Source organism: Acinonyx jubatus, chromosome A2 (genome assembly GCF_027475565.1).
Source record: "Acinonyx jubatus isolate Ajub_Pintada_27869175 chromosome A2, VMU_Ajub_asm_v1.0, whole genome shotgun sequence".
In the NCBI taxonomy this organism is placed as follows: domain Eukaryota; kingdom Metazoa; phylum Chordata; class Mammalia; order Carnivora; family Felidae; genus Acinonyx; species Acinonyx jubatus.
In genome coordinates, this window is record NC_069383.1 from 46,186,159 (window position 1) to 46,210,191 (window position 24,033).

Sequence of the window (24,033 nt, forward strand, 5' to 3'; positions counted from 1 at the left end):
TCGCTGTGGGGCTGTCCTGCATGTCAGATGTTAACAGTATCCCTGGCCTCTACCCACTGAGTGCCAAGAGCACCCACTCCTACCCCGAGTCAGAACTGCCAAATATCCTGGGGTGGAGGGTCACTCCTGGGTGAGAATCACTGCTCTTGGGTCTCCTCTGTTTAGACTCCTCTACTGGCTTCTCACCACACTGAGGATAAAGTCCAAACTCCTCACCACGGTTGGCAGAGTCCCCAGATCTGGCCTCTGTCTGCTAAGTGCTTCTCCTCCTCTCTCCTCGGCGCCCACCACACTCCAGTCTTCCCAGCCTCCTTGCAGCATCTGAATAGGCCAAATTTCTTCTCTCTGTGGGGCCTTTGCCAAGCTGTTCCCTTGATTTGGCCATGCTTGTCCCCTTGACCTTTACTCTGCTGATCCCTTATCACTCAATTCTCAGCTTAGGCTCAGTGGGGCCTGCCAGACTTACCCACCCATCCCCAATCCATCATGGCACTTTGCTCACCATCCATCTGCATGGTGTAAGCCTCTGCATGCCACCTGATTGACATTTTTAGGTTATTATTGACTGTTTCTCCTCTACAAGCTCCAGGACCACAGGAACCTTGTCTATCTTGAGCATCACCAGGCTCCCAACATCCAGAACAGAGCCAGGCAAAGAGTAGGTGCTCTCAATTAGTACTTGTTGAAGGAACCAATTCCCTCTCTGCTCTGGCATCTGTCCTCAGCTTAGAGATGCCAAAACCTCCCCCACCCACCATGGCAGCAATGTCCCTTGATTCTCCAGTGGGTTGAGCAGAGCTGCTGCCTCTCCAATTTCTCCTTGGCAGGCCCCTATGGATGGCAATTCAGGTCTGCCTTCTGCAGCAGCAGTCTGCAGAGGTGTTGAGGGACTGAAAGCCATGCACTGCACAGCCATGTCTGCCCAGAGAGCGTGCCTTTTTCCAGTTCACAGGAAGGGCCATGGGAGCTGACAGCATCCTTGCTTACGTGGCTACCCGATGCTTCCTGCAGCCCAGTCTCGATGGAACACCCCATCATAGCAGGGGTCCCTTCTGGTGCCCCAGGCCAGGTGAGCATCCAAGGACCCAGCCTGGATGCGGAATGCCTGGATCTTTCCTCCAGACCTGGGAAAACCGTGGAGGTGGGACACTAGCCCTTTCCCCAGTCCTTGTCTTGGGAGCCCTCCCTACACCTCAGCTGTTTACATGCAGAAGCCACAGTGCCCAGGACCCTCTCCTCTCTGCACGCCCCCTCAGCCCCCCCTCCCAGAGCCAGCTCTGCCTTCCACATCTCTCAGGACAAGGGTGGAATGGTGCCTTCATGCACGAGTGACTATAATTTAGGAAAGAACTGCCCAGCCACCAGAGCCTGCAAATCCTGGGAGTGGCAGATGGAGAGGCTAACCGAGCAAAGCTCCCCCTGGAGAAGGGTTCTCAGCAGGGGCATGGAATTAAGAGTAGAGGGTGGTTTCAGGATCTTGGAGCAAATGGTCCCGGAGACTTTGCCTAATAAATGCCCTTGAGAGACACACCCTCCTAAAGACTGTTCAGGGCCCATTCCACTGGCCTCTGACATCTTGGCTGGGCTCTTGTCTCAGGCCATTAGAGTCTGGAGGGCTGGAGATCACCCCCTGTTCCTTTGATATATGGGGAAACTGAGGTCCAGGGCTGTGAGATTCCAATGGAATGTTCTGGAAAGCAGGGGTCACCGAGAAGGCAGTGTTAAGAGGATGAGGCAGGGGGAGGGCAGCCAGGGCCTCTGAGCTTCTTTCCCACGCCCCCCTGGCTCCAGCACTCCCTCCTCCCAATCCTACTCAGCTCTCGTCTGATTTGCTCCCTGTGACAGCTGGGGAGGCTGGGCCTTGCCCTGGCCCCTGCCATCAGCCATCTCCGTGTGGCACTAAACATGTGCACAGGAGCCAGGCCTCGGCAGCGAGCTTGGCAGGCACTCGGCGTTGCCTGGGAGACCACGAAGGAGGAAAGCTGCTCCACATGGCTACTGAGGGCCAGATGGCTGGTGGTCCCCGAGGTGCCTCTCCCGGGGGCCACCGCCTCTTTTGCATCTAGCTGGGGTCTTCTAGACACCCACAAGGCAGATGGGAACACTGAGGTCCCGAGGAGTGGGGAGAGCCTGACTCACTGACACACTGAGGGTCAGTCGCAAGGAACCAAGGACAGGGCCAGGGCCCAGGAGCTGCAGCCCAGGAACACAGAGCCAGGGGCACATTGTCTGCATGGCCAAGTCTCCCACCATGCCCCTCTGCAAAGAGTCGCTGTTCAAGGGCACTGGTATACCTTGCTCTCCGGAGCAACTGGAATGAGCAGCCGCGGAGTTGGGGGAAGCCTCCCTGCCCTGGATGCACCGGAAGTGAAACACGGAAGGACCAGAGCTGGGCTCTCTGCTGGGCCGTCGCTGGGGAGCCAGAAAAGGGGTGCCGAGGTGGGGGCAGCGGGGCTTTGGAGCTGCGGAGGTGTCCACCCTGCTGAGGCAGTCCACCCCTTCCTTCCACACAGGAGGAAGAGTGTGTTGGGTGGGGAAAGAGTTCAAGTCATCCAGAAAGGCTGTCCAGCTGGTTCCCCTCCTTGAAACTGGGTGAAGCAGGTCTGTGGCCTCCCTCAGACCTCCAGGGACCCATGGCGTGGGGGCCTGTCATCCTCAAGGTGGATGTGGCTGAAGGCGACAGCCCTGCTGTGCTCAGGTCACAAGCCACCCAGCCAAGCGCTTGGAAATGCTGGGCTGGGCAAGGCCCTGGGTACTGACCCTGGAGAAGAAGAGCTCATCCATGGCCTGCCCACGGAGACCCCAAGACTGGCGGGTACCTCTCCCCGACCCCCTAGCTCATGAGTGGGTGAAGCACACATGCCTGGCTTGGGCTGGAGTCCGAGGCTGGGCCTGTTCAGGGCTTTGGGATAGGGAAGCCGTGGCCGTCTTCCCAGGGAAGGGGAGGGAGCTCCCAGCGCAGATCCTGACTGGTCTCCTCTCATGGAGCAAGGGGATGGCTGGCTGCTTTTCAGCACTGAAATCAGGCATGAATTAAGTAGGGAGACAGCCAGGTGGGCTCTTGGGGTTCACGTAACCGAGCTATTTGCCCCACAGCCCTCTCCTCCGAGGCACAAACGGAAATCCCCACCTGCTGGGGCTGTCGCCCAGGCAGCCAGGCAGCCTCTGCTCCCCCCCCCACACCCACCCCCCCCTCCCCGGGCCTCCCGCCCCCAGCCCCCACCTGCTGCCTGAGCTGTCAGCCCGACTACCAAACAGGCTGATTATCCCCATCTGGGGAAAACAAAACATGTCAGCAGTCGTGCCTGAGAAGAGGCCTGTCTTATTAGTGAGAAGTAATCTTAGGAAAACTCCCAGCTCTGATTGCAATAGGAAGTGAATGAACGCATGCAGCTTTCTCAGCCTGGCTTTCTCCTGACGCCTGAACAGACTTCCGCCAACATCACGTTCTCAGAGAAGCCTTCCGGGCCTAGGCTGACCCTGCCCAGGCTGCCTTCGGGCTTCACTGGACCCTCCCAGGGCCTACGGTGAGTTTTCAGTCAATATTCCCCCGCATAATCCTAGAGCTTTGGTCTGTATTTCAAAAGTGGGCCATCAGTTGTACTGCTGGTCACTTTGTAGGAATTCTGGAGATAATTCTGGGCTAGAAGACTTGCTGACTCCTCCAGGAGGAATTCTGTTCCTCCTTGAATGGGGTGACCCAGGTAGGAGGTAGGGATGCAGCAGGGTTTCAGATCAGCTTGCCTATGATTTCCTGTCCCAGCACTTGCCTATGGGTCCCCTCCTCCTGGGATGCTCTTCAACCTCACTGGCACGCCTGAATTTCTTCTGTCATAGCTGTCCTTCAAACCCCAGCCAAACAAAAACAAACCACATCCAGTCCTCCCCAGCTTAAAGGATCCTCAGCCTGCAGGCCAACCTTTGTACTTCCACCTGGCCTAGTTTTCATCTGAGCGTACATCTTCACCCCACTGCCCCTCGCTTGGGAGCTCCTGTGAGCAGGGGTTATGTCAGCCACGTCTGTCTGCCCAGGACCCAGCCCAGGGCCCAGACACAGTTAATGTCTGAGAAATGTGCTCAGTGGATGAAAATGCACGTTTCCTCTGTCCCAGCCTGGTTTCTCTCCCTGCTTCCATCTACCTTAGCTGCCGGCTACTGCTCCCACCTTCTTCCCAAATTCTAGGGAATTTGGTGGGATACTTTCCCATCTTCTTCCCAAATTCCCTAGACCCTGGGGAACGTATCCCTTATGTGATACGTTACCCAGGGCCTCCTGCGATCCTCTTGGGAGGCGGGGGGGAGGGAACTTTCTCTGAATGCCTCCAATCTGGCAGGTCAAGTGGTAACTATTTCACACATTCATCTGATCTAACACTGAGCACCACGGTGTGTTTGGTAGAATGTTCCCCACTTTACAGATGCAAAAACTGAGGCTCAGAGAAGACACAGCCTTGCCCCAGGTCCTTGGCAGCAGAGTAAGGATCTGGGTTCCAAGCCTCTTGCTCCCAGGCCAGGGGCTATGTCCTCTGCAACAGGTTGCTCCATTCAGTGGGGTCTGATGACCAAGCCTCAGGCAAGAAGTCCTGCCCCTGGGAGAGCTCAGACCACAGCTCCCCTCCCAGGGTGGACACTCCACCTGAGACCATTTCAACCCAATCATACATCATCATTATCATCAGCTAACTGCACAGGGGCATTTACCATAGGCCGGGTGCAGTGCTAAGTGTTTTGCAAATTGATAACACGCTAAAATTTCCCAACAACTCTTTGAGGTCTGTAATTCATAATTTCCACCTTGCAGATGAGGAAACTTGAGGCACAGAGAAGTTAGCAAAGTTGCCTACAGTCACAGCTATTAAGTGATAGAGTCCGTATTCTTAATGACATTCAGGCTAGAGACAGGAAATATGGGTCACGTGCCTCTGTTGTGCAGCTACCAGAATGATGCCCTTGGAGGGAGGAGGGGTCTACCATGCTGCTTAGCCCACCCCCCATGTGGCACATTATACGGTTCTAGCTCTGATCCCCCACCTGCCTGCTGTTCCTGAGAGCAGGCCACCCTCTCCCCCATCCCCCATCCCGACTGTGAGCTCATCAAGGGCAGGGGGGCCAGATTCACCCTCTTTGATTTCCCCCCACAGGGGAGCAGAGACCGGAGTTGAACAAAAGGAAGCATAATGGTTTTACATATGCATCTATGATGCTTACTCTGCCTGCTTCCAAAGCAGATGTAAGGTGGCTTAGAATATTGGGATGCATAATTAGGACAATACAATTATTCTTCAAAACAGAGCTGTTGGAATCCAATCAGTAGGCAAGATGGAGTTCTACCAGGCAGCTGGGAGGCCCCAGGCTGGGATGCAGGAAACTAGGTTCCTGTCCCCATCTCTGTCTCTACCACGAACAACCTATAGAAGTTGCTCCTCCTTCTGATGCCTCAGTGTACCTATCTACAAAACAGGTAGACCAAGTATATCACTCAGAGATTGAAGTTGGTCACTAGTTTTTCAAACTGTGCTACCCAGAGCCCCAGGGGTTAATCAAGGACATGCCAGAGGCTGCTGGGGTGGGCTTCAAGGATAGGAGTCAATAGGTAGGCCCCAGCCCACCATCCCCATTGCAATCAGAGTGACTACCATCATGTATTTTAGTCATTGGGCTTCCGCTAAAAATGTCTGAAACCCCACACCAGACAAGACATTCTGTAAAAATCCTTCCATGTTTAAAGTCCTCCCTCCCTGCCCCCGCCCCATGTTGCTGGCCCACCTACCAAAACCAAGGTTCCATTTTGGGCATAGCTGGGCATTCCTGATCTCAGGGGACATTTGAGCCCAGTAGGTGAGATCCAGGTGCCCCTTATCAGGGACTACCATTCAGGGGCTCACACCTGGCAGGGTCTAGGGTCCCTTCTCTCTCTAGACAGGAGCTTATCTTGTGCTTCTGAGTCCAAGACTTAGGTGTTGGTGCAGGGACCATGGACTTCAGGGCCCTCCTTGACCCCCCATCAGCCCAGCTCTGCAGGGCTCTGTGCTGCGGGCAAGTGCTGAGAACACTATCTCCTAGCAGAGATCACATCAGACGGGCGGGCGAGTGGCCCAGATAAGCTCCTGTCCACCAGCAGGGACTGGATGTTCCAGCCACAGCAGCTTTGAGAATGACTCAGCCGCTCCTAGACTGGTTGGTGCCCCCTGTGTGGACCTCAGAGCCTGTGCTATCAGCTCCCTAATACCCGGGCGCTGACTGCCTCCTCAGTCATGGGCATGGCTGTGGGCACTGATCTTTAATCACTGCAGCAGGGTGAGTGGCACAGAGACATCCACGTTCCCTGCAGTGTCCCTACAGCCAATTTGCTGGTATACTTTGTCACCTCAAAGTCTGGTCCTAGCCTGAGCCTCCCCCAAGTCCTGCCATGGGGTATTCACGTAATAGGAGATCTGAGTGGTAACATACGATTCAGGTTTAGTCTCCATGGTACTCCCGCACCCCTGGAAAGGGAGTCCTGGGTCCCAAGACCGGGGTGCAGAAATTGGTAACACAGTCAGGCCTGTAATGGTCTAGGCCTCTGGCTCTGAAGTGAGGGGAAGACAGAAAGGGGGTAGGAGGGCCAAGAGGACAGATGGCCAAGACATAGGACACATGGGCTGGGAAAGGGTAGAGAGGCCAAATGGTTAGCAACTCCAACCCATGAGCACAAGATGGGGGGCCTCCCTGGGGCCTTGGGGGCCCAGGGCAGTCCGCCCCCACATTGCTTCCAAGACAGTTTGCAGATTCCAGCCTACCCAAGGTGCACCAGCAACAGCAGGTGGCTTGCGGGCTCTGGGCTCTTCCACCAGCTAACCCCATGCTGTGACACTGGAGGCCTTGTGACCTCCACTAGCCCCTGGCCTCGCCACACTCCCCTCTTCAACACCAGACACTCATGACCTTGCCCCTTGGCTTCCTCGACTCCACCCATTCCCATTCCTCCTCTGCCTCCCCTTGAATGACGGTGGTCTCCAGACTTGGGCTCTGACTTTCTTCTCACTCGTAGCAGAAATTCTCAGGCAGCACTTAGACTGGGGTCATAGCACAGTGTCTGTGGGAGGGGGTAGAGATGTTCCCCATAGGTTCTGCTATGCACGGCCACCCAACTGAGCACCACGTGCTACTCCACATCTATTTGCCAGTGGGCCCACATCCCTCATTTGTGCCCCACCCCATCTGTCCCACCATCCAGTGGACTGTCTCCACACTGATGCTTCACAGATGCTTGGTAGTCAGCCAGTCCAAAGCCAAGCTCATCGTTATCGTGTTCTCAGTCTTTGCAAATGGCATCCATCCCCCTAACTGTCAAAACCAGAACCATAGGTAGAAATTCACCTTTTCTGCATCGATGACTCCCATCCCCATCTAATCCACCCCAGCCTATCCCTCGTCTACGTTACAAAGGTATCTGGTCTCTCCTTTCCAACCACTGGGAATTGCCCAAACCAGGGCACCATTGCCCTTCACCAGTTACATTGTTCTCCCAACTGGTCACCAAGCCTCTACTCTCACCCACTATCCAGCCAGGGGTAGAGTAAGTTTTGCCACCTGCTAATTTGACCAAGCCATTCCCTTGCTCTAGAATCCTCAACAGCTATTTCCCATTGTATCATGTCTAATACCCCCAGCCCAACTATCTCTGCAACTGGTTTCCAAGTCTATATTTTTTTTTTTCTTTCCTGACTTACTCCACCCTTCCCTGATCTAACTAGGTGGAGTTTTCCTTCATCTCCCCCATTGTATTATCTTTCATTGCTAACTCTGCCCCAGCTAGGGCAAGACAATGCCTCCACCTGAGGGCTCTTCCTCAATCCCCATGTCCAAGTCCTGAAGAACCGGCTCTATCCACTCCCTTACAGGAGCCTCCCCAACTGCCTCAACCCCCACTGACCTCCCTTTTCAGCACTTCCCTGCCCCAGTCAACTGAGACTACCCTCCCGCCAGAGCTCTCACCTGAGCCTGGGCTCTTCTCTGGCTGACCTAGGCTGAGGCTGGTCCCTCCACCAGCCAGGGGCTTCCTGGGGGTAGGACCCAGGTCTCCTACCCCAGTCTTTCCAGCAGGTCAAGCAAATGAAGGCCAGGATGCAGGGGAGGGAGTGTAAAGCAGGGCCTCCTTCAGTATCTGGAAGGACCACTCATGCCCTCCAGACTTTTTTTTTTTAATGTTTTATTTATTTTTGAAAAAGGTAGACAGAGTACAAGATGGGAAGGGTTGGGGAGAGAGGGAGACACAGAATCTGAAGCAGGCTCCAGGCTCTGAGCTGTCAACACAGCATAGGATGCAGGGGTTAAACTCATGAACCGTGAGATCATGACCTGAGCCAAAGTCCAATGCTTAACCGAATGAGCCACCCAGGTGGCCCATGCCCTCCACTCTCTTATTTTTATCTTTCTCAGAGAAACTCTTTGGGACCCAGTGGTCCTGCGTGAGTTCTGCACCATGTCTTTTTGAGGGAGGAGGGGTTTAAGAGCCTACATCTCACAGCAGGGAGGCCAGGGTCTAGGACTCTGACACCTGACATCTACCCCCTCCCTGGGCACCCACCAGGCCTGGGGTGGCCGCTTCCGGAGGCGCTGTCAGTGAGAACACTCTCACATTCAGGGGCCACTCTCTTCCTCCCTGCCCATTGTGCAGCCCAGTGCCCTCCCTTCTCCTGAACTGGAGGCTGAAAGCTCCAGGCCATTTTAGTCCAATTTTCTCCTCAAATAGCTAGGTGATTGAGGCATTAAGATTTGGAGTATGCTGTTCAGAATCAGCAAGGAGCAGTACGTGGGACAAACAGTGACAGAGACAAGGCAGGAGCACTTCCTCCTCCTGTCCCCCACTTCAACACCCCCAACCCCCTCCCCAGAACCCAAATCAGGGGGAGCCCTCCCTGACACAGGGGGTCCCAGCTTCCTTTGCTGGGCACGTGACCCTGGGCAAAACACCTATCCTCCCCCATTTCCATCCTTTCACCTGTACAATGGGCTTTAATGTTCTCTTCAAAGAATTAAACAGAGATTAGAAATGTTTTTAAAAGTCAAGGAGGAGACCAGTGATTATAAACTGTTGATGTTCTTGTCTAATATCAGCTTGGATCCTCTCTCCATCCTTGGCAGGTTGTCTAAACCAGGATCATTCTCCCCCTTTCAGTGGAGAAAAACACAAGTGTGCAGAAGTTCGATGTTTGCCTGTTACCCCACCCATTCACAGAACCCCAGGAATAATAGCACATATTTATGGAGACCTGATGATGTCCCAGGCTAGGGCCTCCTCTTGGATTATCTCATTCAAAGCTCATAACACCTCCATGAAATGGTCCTATTATGATCCCCAGTTTACAGATGGGCAAACTGAGGCAGACAGCATTTAAGCAACAGGTCCATAGAGACATTTAGCGAGCAGCTGACACAGTGCCACATTCCTTCACTACCAAGTCTCCTTGACTCTAAGGGCTGAAGGGAAGAGCCTGGTTGGCTCTGGTCAGCCATGCCCCAAGGGCTTGGATTGGGCCCCCTGGGAGCCACACCCACTTTCACAGGAGGTGGGCCAGATTCAGAAACCTGGACACAAACTGGTAGATTCCTCTTTGTCAGGCCAAGCACCCTCTGGGATTCTCCATCCTTGCTTCTATCCTTTGATCTCTCCCCTTCTGCTTGTCTCCACCCCCACTTCCTCCCCCCCCCCCCCCCCGCCGCCCTCTTCCACCTGCTCCTACCTCTGACTCCAAATCTCTGTCCCTACCATCCCTAAAGCAGCTCCCCTTCCCCAAGATAGGAGGGGTGTAGGGTTAGGCTGCTCACTGCTTGCCCTGGCTGCAGAGCTGGTGGGCTAGGGGCGTGCGACCTCCCACCCCACGTAAGTAAGCAGACAGAAGGTCTGGAGGGCCCTCCAGCGTGCCCCCGTGCTTCCTGCTGAGAGGCAGAAATGAACCAGCAGGCCAGAACTGGCACCCACACCTAGACTCTCCTCTAACACTCCCACCCCTTCAATCTCATCTCCCCTCTTCCCATCCCTGCTTCTTCCTGGATGCATTCGGTCATTCACTAAGCAAACACTGGTCACATGCCTATTCCATGCCAGGTATGGGGCTCAGTGCTGAGGTTCAGAGGTGAACAGGACACAAGCCAGGCCCTGGGCCTCAACGAAGGGGATGGGCACAGTGGTCATTTCCCTACAGCGTGTGAAGGGCTATACCAGGGGCATTAGCAGGGAGGCCTGTGGGAGCCCGGGTAATGGGGCTATTCCCTGGGAGTTAGGACAAAGATGTTAGGCGCCAATTCCTAGATATTTCTTGGTTAACCTGACCTGCCCCATCTCATCTGAAAATAAAAGTTAACTCCCAACCTGCAGGACATAAGCACTGAGGCCTGACGGAGGTGCAGGGACTCCTGGTAATGAACCCATCCCCCTACCCAGTCTCTGCCCTGCCCCCACAGCCCTGTCCCAGCCCACGAGAGGTCAGGGGCATGCCTCCCCAGCATTTTGATTAGAGAGGAAAGGAAGCACCGGATCCCCAGAACTTGAGCCCCTTACCAGGTGGGAAACCTACACCCACTCCCCTTGCCTCATAGCAAATTCTCCCTCTACCCAAGACCAGCATCATGCTCCAGCTGGGCACCCACCCTCCTCCTCTGCACCCCACATCCAAGCACTGACTTGGCCCTCTGGGGTCCTCACCCTCCTCCACGGCCAATTCTCCACCAGCAGGGCCTTGTGCTGGGTGAGAGTGAGGTTAGGACAAGGAGGAGGAGAAAGCCTGGAAACATACCAGGTGTCAAATGCTCCCCCTTCCTCACCCTCACACGGTGCTCAGGAAGAAGAGGATAAGGGCAGGGGCAGGGACATCCTGACCTCTCTCCCGCTGCACAGAGGGGCAGGGGAGACTTCAGAGACCGGAGGGTGTCCCCAGCAAGCAGCAGGAGCTCAGAAGGCTCTGATGGAGACATGAACTCAGAATCCTCGAGCAGCTGGGGAGTGGCTTTGCTTTACTGCTTGGGGCCCAGGTGGGAACCAGGAGAACAGAGAACCTGCCTGCTCCCGGTCAGCAGAAAGGTGGCCTTATGCAAAGTACGTACCCTCTTTATTCTATAAAGGAGGACAACTAAGACCAAGAGAGCCTTTAACAAGGTCTTTAACAAGGTCACACAGCAGGCAAGTGAAGTGACCCAAGTATAAGGCATCCTGCATAGATCAAGTTCCTTTGGGATGGTCCAGTTGATGAAAGGCCCCTGTGGCTGGGTGGTGGGCTGTGGGATAGGCACTGCTACCCGTGACAAGGGCCATCTCCTTCCCTGGACTACCAGAAGAAAGATGGCCCCCACTCAGGCACTGCAGAGGAAGAGCCACTTACCCACCTGCCAGGCTCAGGATACGAAGCCAGCTCATGATGCTGCCAGCTCGCCCTTCCCACCTCCCTCCTGCCTCTCCCGTACCTGGGAGGGGTCAGACACTGGCTGGCAAGCTGGACAAGGGCTGGAAGAGGGAAGAAGCACAAAGAAGCCAGCTATGTGCCCCCTTCCCACTGCAGACCTGAGCCAGGCAAGGGAAAAGGGCTGTTAAATCAATTTCAGACTTATAATTAACGTCTTCTCTGCAGCCTAAGAGTGAGCAGAAAAGACAGGGGATGTGCCCAAGTTCTCATCTTATAAAACCGGAGACAAGTTCCCCAATAATGCATTTTCAAGGGGCTCTAGGACACAAAAATAAAATTGTTTCCAAAAGACACAAGCTCTGCTTGTTGGACACCTACAGGTAAAGCACCAAGACTGGTAACCATCCGAGTAAATGTTAGCTAAAATGATTATAATTCCTAGGTCCTCTTGGTCCCATATAACCTTTTTTATTTTTAAGTGTATTTATTTATCTTGGGGTGGGGGTGGAGAGGGGCAGAGAGAGAGGGAGAGAGAGAATCCCAAGCAGGCTCCGCACTGTAAGTGCACAGCCCAACACAGGGCTCGAACCTACTAACCATGAGCTCAAGACCTGAGCCAAAGTCAGACGCTTAACCGACTGAGCTACCCAGGGCGCCCCTCCAGTCGGACCTTGATGGGGCAAGGTGTTCGCCATGGGTCCCAGCAGCACATGCAGTCTGGGTTGTCTTTCTGTTGATCTGCACCAGGTACCTACAGCTGCAGCCCTACGACCAAGGTATTCCGTGCCCTTGGCCAGGCAGGTCCCAGCCCTATCTGGGTCCCAGTACCCTTATCTGGCACAGGATGAGGCAAATGAGATTGTTTCTAAAGGCTTAGTCCCTTTTAACTGTTTAGGTGCTAGCAAGGGGCCCCTTGTCTTGATCTTGAGAAGTCCTACGTCTAGGTGGGCACAGGACTCTGGTGAGGAAAAAGGTAAAATTCAGGAAATTTCGCAGAATCAGGACTCCTGGCGTCTCCTGAACAACTGAGCCAGCACGTCCACATGGCAACAGTCAACTGGAGTGAGTAGGCACAGTGCCCGTCACCCAGAAAAAAAAAAAAAAAAAGCTCTCCATCTGGCTGTGGTCCCTACCACTCCCCATCGCCCCCATTCTTAACACCAGCTGCCAGTTAGCACTGGCCGTGTGCTGTTGTTTTAGTGGAAAACTATTTCTTTGTCACTGTCAAAAGTGGAAAATTGAATTGGAGGGACATATGTTATAAGAAACAAATAGCAAGGGGAGACTGTTGCCTTGGAAGAGTGTTTAACCATCAGATGTTGGATACTGTGCCCTTATGTGATGACCCAGCCCAAGGCTTACGGTGGTTAAGTTTGTGTCTCAGGCCACCCAGAGGACCCCCTGGCCCTGCATCACCCCTGGCTGCTGCCCCCATAGGACCAGGGGGTCAGCACTGGCCCCAGCCACCAGAGATTTCTCCGGGGGGGTTCTCCCTCACCTGTCTTCACCCCCACTAACACACCCTTCTCCAGACCCAGAACGTCACGTGGTAGCAACGGCGAGGCCCATGTTTCCCTCAGAAGAAGGAAAGCTTACATGGTGCAGAAGCCAGCTGAGACATGGGTCGAGCAGGGAGACATGAGGGCCCACAGGACCTTCTTAGGCCAGAGCCTTTGTCTGGGTCATCAGCCTTCGTGCTCTGCAGATCCCCACTAAGAGAACCAGCTGACAGTGGGATAAATTCACCCCACTCAGGCCCTCTCCCTCCTTCCCTCTGCTGGAGTTGCCATGACAACCAGAGTTCACCCTCTATGCCAAAACACCGCAAAAACAACAACAAAAGCTCCACCTTCCACTAGAAGGAGAGGAGGCAATGGCCAGGTGTAGGCAAAATGGGAAGGAAGGCACATGGTGCGATGTCCTGCCCTTTTCCCACAGCCCCCCAGAGGAAGTGTGTGGCTGGGAATTGGGGAATCTTCAGCTGGCAGAGTCAGAGTGGGGTGGGGTAAGGGTCTGAAGGGAGGTTTCATTTTCCTCCATTTTCCACATACCCACTCACTGCTTACATCTGTCCTAGCAGCTCCTCCACAGTAGCTACCTGGTCTGCCTCCATTCTGAGGCGGCAGGCAGAGGACAGAGGGGACGGTGCAGGTGCCCAGAGGACCAGCTATGGCCCTGGGATGTATGTTTATAAATATTTTTTTAAGGTTTATTTATTTTTGAGAGGGAGAGACACAGGAGGTGGAGCAGGAGAGGGTCAGAGAGAGAGAGGGAGACGCAGAATGCGAAGTAGGCTCCAGGCTCTGAGCTGTCAGCACAGGGCCCGACGCGGGCTTGAATCCGAACGGTGAGATCAGACCTGAGCCAAAGTCAGACACTTAACCGACGGAGCCACCCAGGCACCCCTGTCCTGAAATGTATGCTTAGAACAAGCCCAGGCTCCCTATGTCTACCTGGCCCACGCTATGTGACCTCAGCCAAAGGCATTTCCCTGTCTGGTGCCCTGAATCCATCCTTCAATCCCATTATTAAAAGCCAGCTTGAGAAGGAGTCAGGATCTCGTTCACCCTGAGGTATAAGGCTGATAAGGCTATAATCCCGGGCTGGGCATTGGGGAACATTTTCTAGAAGCCATGTTAACCCAACAGCACTCTCCCACAGCATATAGGGCCACAGAAATGATCACCAATGGAGCTTAAGGACATCTTGCCCCTTGGTGCCATCCCTCTAAGATGGACCAGATTAGGAAGCAGTGTTTGGCTACAGAAGGGGCCCTGAAGACCTGTGGAGGGAGGAAGGGCAGGAACAATGAGGAACAGGAGGAGGGCAGAAGCCAGCCTTACAGACTTGGTATTTGTATATAAGAGCACAAGAGAGGCACAGTCTGCTTCGAGCCCCACCCTCAGCAAGCAATGTGTCCTTTAGCAAACTGTTCCCCTCCCTCGGCCTTGGCCTCCTGGTTCTGAGGGGGGTTGGACGGGACTGATGTGGAGACAACAGTGTTGTGATGTTCCGCAAGCCTGGGGGCTTGAGGGGGCAGGGACATCCCCCCTTCACCTCTGACCTCCAGGTGCTCAGTCTGGGGGTGTGGAAGGAAGAAAGGGCTAGGACAATGGTGGGTATGGAGGTGGTGAGCAGAGGCAGGCATGGTCCTGACCCCTGTCCCCAAAGATGGCCAGGACCCCAGCCACCTGGGGCAGGCTAAAGAGCTGCTTCTGCCTGTAGGATCCTGCAGCCCCCGCTGCCTGTGCCGGAACAGGGAAGAAGTCACCGTACCCTGGGGGTTCACACCCACCCCTAATGCCAGAGGAGACCCGCAGGCAAGTAATTGCAATTCCCTGCAGCATCTGCGAGGACGGAGTCCGCCTTAGGAAGCTTCTGGCAGGAGGAACAAGGCAGGTGAGTGTGAGGTGGGCACATTTATACCTGAACTTGAGGTAGCTGAGCGGAAAAGGCTTCCCAGAGAAGGGGATTAACAGCCCATGGCCAAGTGAGGATGTCATGTGGGGGGGGCAGCAGGAGCAGCGGCCTGCAGGCAGAGAGAGCCTTATGAGCCAAAGCCTAGAGAGTGGGACCAGCCAGGTACATAGGGAACCCCAAGGACGGGTGTGTGTGTGAGCGTGCACATGTGTGTAGCTGGCAGAGAAGAGGGCAGAGCCCAGCCTTGGCCATCCCACAGTGCAAGGACAGAGGGGAAGGGGTCAGCCGGGAGGCAGGGAGATCAGCGAGGAGACTATGGTTGTCCAGAGAGGAGAAGACAGCCCCCTCTCCAGCACCCCTGGCACAGTTCTACACCACAAACTTCCCTGAGCACCTACTTAGCTATAATGAACCACACTTTTGTAAGGCTTATGTGCACCAGGCCCTGTTCCAAGAACTTTACACATATCTCCTAGTTTAATCTTACAACAATGAATGGGGAAGAGGCAGGGAGAAGAGAGAAGACAGAAGAGACAGGGAAGGAACAAGGTGAACAGATAGGCCTACCTCCAAGGCTAAGAGGAAGAAAACACATCATGCAGTGTTTGGAGTCTAGAGTATTCAGGGTTAGAAGCAGGGGATGGGGCTGCAGAGGTTGGCTGGGGCCAGACAGCAAGACTCACCGGCCACGTGACAGGGTCAGGTTATCTCAAGGGCAATGGGCAACCACTGGGCATGATCAGATTGAGAGAGGTCTCTCTGAGCCCCACCAGTGAAAAGGAGAGCAGTCGGGCTGTTGCCGTCCAGGTGAGACATGATGCGTGGCCTACACTGGTCAGGGTGGTGGTAGAGACATGTGGGTGGGCTCACAAGGTGCTGAGGAAGTAGAACTGACAGTGCATGATGGCTGACTATCTCGTTGGCAAGTGGAAGGACCCGGGCCCCGGACCACAGGTGAACGGTAGGGGCATACATTACTGCAGGACTCAGCAGGGAGGGCAGGTGTGGAGGGCGCCATGATGAATTCAGCTGGAGGTATGCTGAGTTTGAGGGGGCTGGGGACCCACATGAGGACAGCTCCAGGACACTGCTGGGTGCACGGGTCTGGGCTCAGGGGGGAGAGCTGGGCAGGAGAGTAGAAGCAGGGACCACCGGCATGGAGATATGCCAAGAGGTCCAGGCAGCTGTGTCACGGCACCTGTACAAGTAAGCCCTGCGGGTTGCCCCCACTCCCACAAAGTCCGACTAAAGTGACAGAAGAGGACAGACAACCAGAGAAGAGACAATAAGAGACAAGGAAATTTTGGAAAAGCGGAAGTGCCTTGGCAGAATTGAGAAAGCAGACACCTAAGTGCCCGTGGAGGGGAGGCAGCAAGGAGCAAGCCAGATCTGCCTTGATGCCTGGAAAGCCTCTAGAAGGAGAACTGCCAGATTCCTCTGAGAGCAGAAGTGAGGCTGGAAACAGAAGGAGCAGCATGAAAGCAGTCAGAGCCGCCCTCCCCATCCCCCCTGCAAGTTCCCTCCCGCGTAGCTGAGGAGAGAAAGCCTCCTCTCCAGAGAGACTAAACAAACCTTGGTGACACAGGGACTGTGAAGTGGAGGGTGGGAACAAGGCACCATACTGAAGTGGGGACTGAATACAGAATTGTGGACCTACAGCCCCCATCTGCTACTCCACCTGCAGAAGGCTAAAAACCCCCAACAGAAATTAGAGATCTCCTCTTGGAGTGGGCAAGAGCGGGGTACTACTCAGCTCAAGAGCAAAGACCTAGAGATAGTAGCATTTAGGCTCGACACCCAGTCACCTCTTGGGAAGCCTATCCAAGGACAAGCCCTGTCTATGCACACAGAGCTTCCTGTCAGATTGTTGGTGCCTCTGTCTTAAGTAAGAAGGGTCTTATCTGTCTGCCCAGGGTCTCCAGACATTTCAGAAAGGCCTCCAACATGAAAGACATGAGAGAGGGAAGGGGAAGCAAGAAAGGGATGTGGCAGGTAGGAAAAGAAACTTAGAGGAAACAGAGACAAGTAGAGAGGGAAAAACTAAAAATAGCTAATATTCTCAGAAAATCAAAAAAATGTATTACATACGTGGCAGGGGGGAGAGATGAACAGAATGCTATTTTTTAAAGAAATATTCAAAGAATGTCATGAATGGATGTTGTACTTTGTCAAATGCTTTTTCTGCATCTATTGAGAGGATCATATGGTTCTTATCCTTTCTTTTATTAATGTGGTCTATCACATTGATTGATTTATGAATATTGAACCACCCTTGCAACCCAGAAATAAATCCCACTTGATCAGGGTGAATGATTGTTTTAAGATACTACTGGATTGGATTTACTAGTTTTTTGTTGAAAATTTTTACATCCATGTTCATTAGGGATATTGGCCTGTAACTGTCTTTTTCAATGGAGTCTATCTGGTTTTGGAATCCGGGTAACGCTGGTCTCATAGAATGAGTTTGGAAGTTTTCCTTCCATTTCTTTTTCTTTTTCTTTTTTGGAATAGTTTGAGAAGAATAGGTATTAACTCTTCTTTAAATGTTTGTTAGAATTCCCTGGTGAAGCCATCTGGCGCTAGACTTCTGTTTGCTGGGACTCTTTTTGCTTTATCATGAATATCCATTCATGATGAAAACCCTCAACAAAGGTTTTAGAGGGAACACATCTCAACATATAAAGGCCACATATAAAAAACGCACAGCTAATATCACCCTCAATGGGGAAACACTGAGACCTTTCCCTCTATGGTCAGGGACAAGACAGGAATGTCCACTCTTACCACTGTTATTTAACACAGTACTGAAAGTCCTAGCCTCAGCAATCAGATAACAAAAAAGAAATAAAAGGCTTCCAAATTGGCAAGGAAGAAGTCAAACTTTCACTATTTTCATATGACATGATACTCTATACAGAAAACCTAAAAGACTCCACCAAAAAATTGCTAGAACTGATACGCAAATTCAGTAAAGTGTATACCAAATCAATGTACAGAAATCTGTTGTATTTCTATACACCAATAATGTAGCAGCAAAAAGAGAAATCAAGGAATTGATCCCATTTAAAAGTGTACCAAAACCCATAAGATACCTAGGAATAAATGTAACCAAAGAGGTAAAATATCGGTACTCTGAAAACTACAGAACACTTATGAAAGGAATTGAAGAAGACACAAAGAAATGGACAAGCAGTCCATGCTCATGGATGGGAAGTATAAATATTATCAAAATATCTATACTACCCAAAGCAATCTACACATTTAATTCAATCCCTATCAAAATACCACCAGCATTTTTCACAGAGCTAGAACAAACAATCGTCAAGTTTGTATGGAACCAAATAGCCAAAGCAATCTTGAAAGAGAAAAGCAAAGTTGGAGGCATCACAATTCCAGATTTCAAGTTATATTACAAAGCCATAGTGATCAAGATAGTATGGTAGTGGCACAAAAATAGACACATAGATCAGTGGAACAGGATAGAAAATCCAGAAACGGACCCACAACTATATGGTCAACTAATTTTTGACAAAGCAGGAAAAATTATCCAATGGAAAAAAGTCTCTTCAACAAATGGCGTTGGGAAAACTGGACATCAACATGCAAAAGAATGAAACTGGATCATTTTTTTATACCACATATGAAAATGCATTCAAAATGGATGAAAACCAAAATGTAAAACAGGAAACCATCAAAATCCTAGAAGAGAACACAGGCAGTAACCTCTTTGACATTGGCCATAGCAACTTCTTACTAGATAGATCTTCTGAGGCACAGGAAACAAAAACAAAAATCAACCATTGGGATTTCATCAAAATAAAAACTTCTGCACAGCAAAGGAAACAATCAACAAAGCTAAAAGACAACCTTCAGAATGGAAGAAGATATTTGCAAATGACATATCTGATAAAGGGTTAGTATCCAAAATCTATAAAGAACTTCTAAAATCCAACACCCCAAAATCAAATAATCCAGTTAAAAAGTGGACAGAAGACATGAATAGACATTTTTCCAAAGAGAACATACAGATAGCTAACTGACACATGAAGAGATGCTCAACATCACTCATCATCAGGAAAACACAAATCAAAACTACAATGAGATATCATCTCACACCTGTCAAAATGGCTAAAATTAACAACACAGGAAACAACAGGTGTTGGCAAGGATGCAGAGAAAGGGGAATCTTCTTACACTGTTGAAGGGAATGCAAACTGGTGTGGCTACCATGGAAAGCAGTATAAAGGTTCCTTAAAAAGCTAAAAATAGAATTACCCTATGATCTAACAATTGAACTATAAGGTATTTACCCAAAAGATACACAAATACTGATTCAATGGGATATATGCACCCCGATGTTTATAGCAACATTATCTATAATAGCCAGATTATAATAACCAAATTATATATATATTATAATTAAATTAATATAATTAAATTATAATATAATATAATTAATATCATATAATTAATATAATCATATTAATATAATCAAATATATAAATAATATATATATAATGGAATATTATAAAGAAGATGTGAGATAGATAAATATAGACAGCTAGATAGATAGATGATGGAATATTACTCAGTCATAAAAAAGAAAGAAATCTTTCGGGCATTTGCAATGAAGTGGATGGAGCCAGAGAATATTATGCTAATACTATGCTCAGTGGAATAAGTCAGTCAGAGAAAGACAAATACCATATGATTTCACTCATATGTGGAATTTAAGAAACAAAATGGGTGAAGATAGGGGGGAAAAAGAGAGAAGCAAACCAGAAAACAGACTCTTAACTATAGAGAACAAACTGAGGATTCCTGGAGGGAGATGGACGGAAGTGCAGGTTGAATGAGTGATGGGTATTTAGGAGGGCACTCATTGTGATGAGCACTGGGTGTTGTATGTAAGTGAAAACAAATATTTAAAGAATGGGCAAAAGAACGTGGAAAATAAAAAGAAAACTATACAGCTGAAATTAAAAAAATCCATTGAAGGCCAAAAGATTAAGCTGAAAACATCTTTTGGAAAATAGAACAAAATGGCAAGTTAGGAAATAACAGAGAAAAGATAAGAAATTGGAGGTTCGAATCATAAGGTCTTATGTCTCGCTAATAGGACTTCTGGATAAGCGCAAACAGAGAGAACAGAGGGGAGAATGAAACAAGATTTTCTAGAACTGAAGGATGTCTCTACTTGGAAAGCACCCATTCGGCAGCAATGAATCATTGACGATCCATACCAAGGCATAGTATCATGAAATCCAGAGGGTCAGAGACAGAAAAAAACCTGAAAAGGAGAAAATGGGAGGACAGATCATATCATATAAGGGGTAAAAACTTAGACTAGCATCAGACTCCTCAACAACAAAATTGGAAAATAGAAAACAACTGAACAATCGAAAATCTTTTGAGATTTCAAAATCTTTGAAACTTATTTGCAAGCTACAATTCCATGCTTTGCCAAACTATCACGTAAGTAAAATAGGGGTTTTGTGTGTGTGTGTGTGTTTTAAGATAGAATAAACACATATTTATTCTGTATGGACATGCAAGGATTCACAAAATGTATGTCTTTTGTGCATTTCTTAAGAAATTTCTGGAGAATATGCTACACCAAAGGCAGTTAGCCAAGAAATAGGAAGGCGCTGGGTCCAGGACACCGTGGGGTCAACTAACGAGGAAGAGAGGGAACTCTTCAGGCAGATGGGGAAGGACAGTTCTAGAATGACAGCCAGAGAAGAGACATGGTTTGTATGTGTAGATTATCTGAGGAGGCGGGTAGAATTGAGAGCAGTTTTAGGTTTTGCTGGAGAGTCTGGGAAGAGCCATGGTAGGTATAGGAAAACTAAGTAAGCAACAAACAAGAAATAACTTCAGGGAAAAAATTAGTCCTATGGATTCCACTTCTGAAACATCTCTCAGCTGTTTCCCCTCCACTTCTCCTGGATTCCAAAATATTTTAAAATATTAAAAGTAATTTCAACTAAGCTGTTGTAATCGTTTCACAATGTCTCCTTATATCAAACCATTATGTTGTACATCTGAAACGAATACAATGTCATGTGTCATGGCCCAATAAATTTTTAACTTTAAAAAAAAAAAAAGGCTTGATGATGAACAAAACATGACACTTTTCAATTCCACGGGATCTGCCCCTGGCCCTGCAGGACACTGAGAGTGAGTGCCTTACTTACCTCACCCTAGTCCCTGCTCAGTGCTGAAGCCAGGCTCCCTGCCCAACACAAGAGGGGAGGGTCAGACTCTCCAGGAGGCAGAGGTCCTATCTGGGGAAATTCTGCATGCATTTCTGCTGTGCAGAGGTTGAGTATTCCTGCTCTGGAAGAAGTGGCAAATGTAGGTCTGAGAGTTGCAGAGGGGAAGGGAGGGACTGCCATGTGCTCCTTGAAATGGGACTGCAGCTGTTTAAGAGATATATGCCCTATCTGCCAGGGGTGCTGACACTCTTCCTTTCCTCCTCCATTCCTTTGGGGCTTTCTCCGTGGGCTTGTCTTTAAAATGCAGAAACTCTCAGGGGCACCTGGGTGGCTCAATCCGTTAAGGGTCTGACTTTTCTGTTCAGGTCATGATCTCATGGTTTGTGAGGTCGAGCCCTGCATTGGGCTCTGTGCTGACACTGCAGAGCTTGCTTGGGATTCTCTCTCTCTCTCTGTCTCTCTCTCTCAAAATAAATAAAAATAAGCTTTAAAAAATAAAATAAAATTCAGAAACTCTTAGAATGATTAAACAATACAATAAATTAATTAGCTGAGTCTTTGAGGACCCTGTGCCCCACCTGTCCACTCCAGGTGATAAGGGTCCTTCTCTCTGCTTATCCAAATCCTCTGTGGACTCCAGTCCCAGTTCACCCCTTCTTCCCCTTCCAGGAAACCCCTGAAACCCCTTCCTGGACAGCAACATGCAAAAGAACGAAACTGGACCAGTTTCTTACACCATACACAAAAATACATTCAAAATGGATGAAAGACCTAAATGTTAAGACAGCAAACCATCAAAATCCTCGAGGAGAACACAGGCAGTAACCTCTCTGACATTGGCTGTAGCAACTGGGATCTCTCCTTCTATGTATTCCATAAGCACACACTTGAGAACCACCTACTATATGACAGGCTGGGTTGCAGAGACACAAGGATTGATTTTTTTTTTTATTCTACTTGAAGAACTCAGAAATAATACCAGCACATAATTAAAGTAAAACTGTACTTGAAGGTTAGAAAGAAGTCAGCAAGCTCTGCTCCACCTTCTCCAAGCTCAGCATCACCTCTGGGTTTCAATCACCCTTAATCCTTTTGGGTAGTTCATCCAGTATTTAGCTCCATTTAAAAAAAAATACAGGCAAGTACATGGTATTTTTTGATATTTCAGTTTGGGGCATTAGCTCCTGACTTCCTGCCATGGTAAATAAAGACATAAATCTCCTATCTCTCCCCTGCTTCCTTTCCTTCCATCCTCCCAATAATGTCATTTTCCAATTTTTCATTGCATTAAAGTACCACTGAGCCCAGGTGTGCATTATAACTGCATTCTTTTTGTCTGACCCTTTTTTTTTTCTGGAGTTCACAACTGCCTTTTTTTATTTGCCTGATGTCTAGTATCTATTGTTAATTGTTAATTCTAAGTGTTCAGTATCTCTGCCACTCACCTGTCAATAGTAGTTTCCGGTCAAACACCTCAGGTCCATTTTCTCTCCATTTTCTTTTTAGAACCTGGATGTGTTGTTTGCAGGGCCTGATACTCAACTGTCCTGTGAGGGCACTCCTCATTTTCTTGCTGACACATGCCTTCACTGGACTTCCTATGTTCAAGGCCTCATTTCTGGAATCTTCTTTCTTTCTCTTCCTGGGCTTGCTCCCTTGTTTCAGTGGTGTGCATCCTCCAATAATTTCCTGACAGTGGGGGCATAGGAGGTAAGAAATTAAAACACAAATCTTGATTTACTGAGTTTGGGGCACCTCTTAGATCGTGCACCCCAGGCAAGCACTTCACTCTCCTTGCCCTAGTTCTGGCCCTGGTGAGCATCAGCATTGTTTCTTCCACCCTGCCAGGGCCTGAACTGTGGGGCATAATCACTGCACAAAGGCACAGCATGAGAAACACTGCTCAGATGAAGGTGGGCTATATCCCAGGGCAGTCCTGCACACCCAGAGTGCTTCCAGAAAAGACCGGGCAGGATCCTGACTTTGCTGGCTCCCTCTGCTTCCCGGGAGCAGCCTCAGGAAGAGTGGAATGGCTCTGTTGCCCTTGCCGTGAGCCGGGAAACTTCTACGAAGGGCAAAATGTCATCTGTGAAACCTTCTCTTTCAGAAAACCGATCCAAACAGTCCCTTGACACAGAACCCTTCAATTTTCTGAGGGAGTAAACCGAATGCCTGTTCATTGCTTGAATAGCTAATGCTCATTATGGTTCACACTAGTTTTAGGGATGTTTGCGACGCAGTAGGGCTGAATGTTGCATAATAGCTGATAATCACTTATCGTGTGCCAGATGTGATGCTGGGGCTTTGGATGCCTTATCTCCGCGCACTTTCATGCCACCTCATGAGATAGATGTCCTTGTCACCCGCATTGTGCAGATAAGGAAACTGATACCCAAAGAGGTCAGGTGACTGGCTGGAGTTCCCACAGCTGGAAGAGGAGGGAGCTGGAACTGGCACCCCGTCATCCTGCCCCCCATGCTTGGAAACACCCTGTAATTCTGACTCTACCAGCAGAAATGTCCAGAGGCCAATCCGGAGCCAGGAAGCCAGGGTCTCAGGATGGAGTCACTACATGAGTCTGGGCAAACACACCCACCCACCTGCTGTCTCTGGGCCTCCATTTCCTCCTCTGAGCAGAAGGTTTCAGCAGCTGTGCTGGCTCTTCTGGCCCTGATACGCAGGGATCCTGTGACTGGACTACCATGTTCCCAGCAGACACATGTCCTATCAGTATTTGCTCTGAGAATGCCATGGAGGAGAGTGACCTGCAGGTCAGCAGGTCAGGGGTTCGGCTCCAAATTCTGAAGGGAAAGACAATGACAGGGTTCGGGGCTGGGGTCTTGTTAGCCACCCTGTCATCTTCTTCAGGACCTCCTGGTCAGGGAGCTATCCTAAGTCCCAGGCATTGCTTTCCCCTTGTCCATGGATCGCCTAGCTCAGCAGGGGTAGAGGCAGTGGGTGTGAGGGTGAGCAGATCTTGGGGGGTGGGTGGCTGAGGTGGGCTCAGACAGAGC

The 24,033-nt window shown here is 50.3% G+C and overlaps 1 protein-coding gene across 2 annotated transcripts in view; it reads right to left on the minus strand.

Annotated features, from left to right (window-relative positions):
• Window positions 1–24,033, minus strand: part of ADCYAP1R1 (ADCYAP receptor type I) — a 143,013-nt gene that overhangs the window by 77,798 nt on the left and 41,182 nt on the right. The window contains exons 1-2 of one of the 2 annotated variants that reach the window (XM_053218258.1): window positions 23,620–23,847; window positions 22,465–22,708 (exon numbers count right to left, since the gene is read on the minus strand). The gene's annotated coding sequence lies outside the window, so the exon portion shown is untranslated. Of the gene's footprint in view, window positions 1–22,464; window positions 22,709–23,619; window positions 23,848–24,033 lie in introns of those variants that run through there. The other variant, XM_053218259.1, reaches the window with a different exon arrangement.